At 50.9% G+C, this 4,033-nt stretch overlaps 1 pseudogene; it reads left to right on the top strand.

The window, feature by feature from the left end:
* Positions 1-995: 995 nt before the first annotated feature.
* On the top strand, positions 996-3,745 carry LOC109296418 (annotated as a pseudogene).
* The last annotated feature ends 288 nt before the right edge of the window (positions 3,746-4,033 follow it).

The following is a 4,033-nucleotide window of genomic DNA, read 5'->3' as shown; positions in this document are numbered from 1 at the left end:
GATCCTGGAGTTCCTGGGGTGGCCGGTGCCACTGCCCCCAGGCACAGCCTCCGGGGGTACCCCCCAGGTGAGCCCCCCAGCCCTCCCCCTGTTTGCACGCTCTGTTAGCGTGCAGCTCAGGAGCATGGCTCCCTGGCGGCTCAGTCAAAAGGGATCCGGGGGGCTTCCCCTCTGGATCCACCTCAGCTGTGCCTGCTCCTACACCCCACTTACCTTAGAGGGGATCAGCAGCTGCTGCCCCCTCCACTGCTTCTGCTGCCTCATCCACCACCGCTGCTGCTGGTAAGTTTAGGGGGCACACGTGCGTTGAGGTGCACATGTGCCCAGTTCTCCCTCTCCTCTCCTCCTCTGGCTCCAACTGCCCTCCTCCGGCTCCAACTGCAATGTAATAGTAGATAGTAACTTGGGCAGCAGTGATCATGAGATGATTGAGTTCAGGATCCAGAGGAAAGGAAGGATGGAGAGCAGCAGAGTAAGGACCCTGGACTTCAGAAAAGTAGAATCCCTCAGCTCACTCAGGGAACTCATGGGCAGGATCCCCTGGAAAACCAGACTGAGGAGGAGAGGAGTCTAGGAGAGCTGGCTGTGCTTCAAAGAAGCCTTACTGAGAGTGCAGGAACAAATCATCCCGATGTGCAGGAAGACGAGCAAATATGGCAGAAGACATGGGCAAGCGGTGCCTCCTGGCTCTGGGGGTGCACCAGCAGCCAACTGCCACCTGGGGGTGGGGAGTCCCCCAGTGGCTAATAACCGGGGAGGTGACTGACACCAGAAGCGCTGGCAGCAAACTGGAAGTGCCTCCAGCAGAACCAGAAGTGCTGCCGGTGATTCTCGGGGTGGGGGGGGCACTGGCTAGCGCTCCCCGCTCCCCAGCCAGTGAGGGCCAATTTCAGGGGGGGCACATGCCCCCCCCCCCCATGTCCTCCCTTCACATTGCCTATGGAAGAAGACCAGCCTGGCTCTTCAGTAAACTATATCACAAAAAGGAAGCTTATAAGAAGTGGAAACTTGTATAAATAATGAGGGAAGAACATAAGAGCACTGCTTGGGCATGCAGGGATGAAGTCAGGAAGGCCAAAGTGCAATTGGAGTTGCAGCTAGCAAGGGAAGTGAAGGATAACAGGAAGGGTTTCTACAAGTACATCGGTAGCAAGAGGAGGATCAGGGAAAGTGTGGGTCCCTTACTGAAAGGGGGAGGCAACCTTGTGACAGAGGATGCAGAAAAGGCGGACGTGCTCAATTTCTTTTTTGCCTCATGACACACAGTTGCCCTGTGGCTAGTCAGGCATTCCAGGCTTCCCCGGTAGTGCCTGCTGGCTGCCCCACCCCCTACGTTCCCTCCCACTGGGGGAGGGTTGATCCTGGAGTTCCTGGGGTGGCCGGTGCCGCTGCCCCCAAGCACAGATTCCGGGGGTACCCCCCAGGCGAGCCCCCCAGCCCTCGCCCTGTTTGCGCACTCTGTTAGCATGCAGCTCAGGAGCACGGCTCCCTGGCAGCTCAGTCAAAAGGGATCTGGGTGGAAATCCTATGACCACTGGGATCCTATGACCCCATCTGACTTCTTGCCTTCAGGCGGGGGGCTGGACTCGATGATCTTCCAAGGTCCCTTCCAGCCCTAATGTCTATGAAATCTATGAATCTCAGTATTCGCAGGCAAGGTCAGCTCTCAGACTGCTGCACTGGGCAGCACAGTTTGGGGAGGAGGTGAGCAGCCTTCAGTTGTGAAATAACAGGTTAGGGACTATTTAAAAAAGCTGGATGTGTATAAGTCCATAGGGCCAGATGGGATGCATCCGAGGATGCTGAGGGAATTGGCTGCTGTGATTGCAGAGCCATTGGCTATCATCTTTGAAAACTCATGGTGATCAGGAGAGGTCTCAGATGATTGGAAAAGGGCAAACATAGTGCCCATATTTAAGAAAGGGAAGAAGGCGGATCCAGGGAACTACAAACCTGTCAGCCTCACCTCAGTCCCTGGAAAAATCATGGAGCAGGTCCTCCAGGAATCCATTTCTAAGCACGTGGAGGACAAAAAAGGTGATATGCAACAGGCAGCATGGATTCACCAGGGGCAAGTCATGCCTGACCAACCTGATTGCCTTCTTTGACAAAGTGACTGGCTCTGCAGATGTAGGGAGACTGCTGGAGGTGGTGTACCTTGATTTTAGCAAGGCTTTTGATACGGTCTTCCACACCATTCTCGCAGGCAAGCTAAGGAAGTAAGGGCTGGATGAATGTACTGTAAGGTGGATAGAAAACTGGCTGGATCATCAGGCTCAGAGAGTAGTAATCAATGGCTAGATGTCTAGTTGGCAGCTGGTATCAAGTGGAGTGCCCCAGGGTCAGTCCTGGGGCCAGTTTTGTTCAATGTCTTCATCAGTGACCTGGAAGATGGCATAGAGTATCCCCTCAGCAAGTTTGCAGGTGACACCAAGCTGTGGGGATTAGTAGATATGCTGGAGGTAAGGGCTAGGATTCAGAGTGACTTGGACAGATTGGAGGATTGGGCCAAAAAAATCCCATGAGGTTCAACATGGACAAGTGCAAAGTCCTGCACTTAGGATGGAACAATCCCATGCACTGGGACAGGCTGGGGGCTGACTGGCTGGGCAGCAGCTCTGCAGAAAAGGACCTGGGGGTTACAGTGGACAATAAGCTGAATATGAGCCAACAGTATGCCCTTGTTGCCAAGAAGGCTAATAGCATGCTGGGCTGCATTGGTAAGTGTGTTGCCAGCAGGTCAAGGGAAGCGATTATTCTCCTCTATTCAGCACTGGTGAGGCCACATCTGGAGTACTGTGTCCAGTTTTGGGCCCCTTACTACAGAAAGGATGTGGACAAATTGGAGAAAGTCTGGCTGAGGGCAACAAAAATGGTGACAGAGCTGGGGAACATGACTTATGTGGAAAGACTGAGGGAACTGGGCTTATTTAGTCAGAGAAGAGAAGACTGAGAGGGGATTTAATAGCACCACTCAACTACCTGAAGCAGGGTTCAAAAGAGAATGGAGCTAAACTGTTCTCAATGGTGGCAGATGACAGAACAAGGAGCAACGGTCTCATGTTGCAGCAAGAGAAGTTTAGGTTAGATATTAGAAAGAACTTTCTCACTAGGAGGGTCTTAAAACACTGGAACAGGTAACCCAGAGAGGCATTAGAAGCTCCATCTTCAGAGGTTTTCAAGACCTGGCTAGACAAAGCATTGGCTGGGATGATCTAGTTAGGGGTGGTCCCACTTTGAGCAGGGGATTGGACTAGATGACCTCCTGAGGTCCCTGCTAACCCTAATTTTCTATGATTCTCCCCTGACAATGCATCTAGATTGCCTCTGGGGACCAAATGGAGGAAGGCTGCAGATCTCTGCAACCAGAACAAAAAGCTACAGAATACCTTGTAAGATGGTCTCTCAGTTTGCAAGACAGCCCAAGAGGAAGACAAATGTTACATTTACTTACTCACAAAACTTCCCACCCCCACAAGAATCAAACAGTGTTCTTCCTTCCAATAAAGACTAGATCCTTTATTTTAGCAGATAACATAACACTAATGGCAGTAAACAATTGCAAGCATCAATCTGTTGAATAATTTAATTCCAGCGCACTTCTGTAATAGGATACCATTCCCTGACTGGAAGGCTTCTAGAAAGATTTCAGAGCGCTGAAGAGTCAGCAAACCTATTAGTTCAGGTAACAAAAATGTCATTGTACGATCAGCATGTGGTACTGTTGATTCATTTCTGGTTCTAAAACATCTTAACTGAATTTCTTTTAGTAGAAACAATTTCATCCTGTGCTGCCCTGATATAATGAACAGGCATTCAGAAAGCGAGGATGGTATAGACATTGCTACTCATTAGTAGCTTTCTACCAACGTGAAGGAACAAAGGTGAACTTGGCCTTGAACCTTCGGAAGTTTTTCTCCCCATCACTTCCAAAATGTATCAACATGACACTTCCAGGACTCAGCGTTGGACACAGGGTGGAGAATCCACAAAAAGGCAAGGGAGAAGAACCCACTGCTGCTATCCCTGGCTG

The sequence above is a fragment of the Gavialis gangeticus genome, unplaced genomic scaffold (genome assembly GCF_001723915.1).
Source record: "Gavialis gangeticus isolate Ggan-Ray unplaced genomic scaffold, GavGan_comp1, whole genome shotgun sequence".
NCBI classification, from domain to species: domain Eukaryota; kingdom Metazoa; phylum Chordata; order Crocodylia; family Gavialidae; genus Gavialis; species Gavialis gangeticus.
This window is presented reverse-complemented; position numbering and strand designations above follow the sequence as displayed.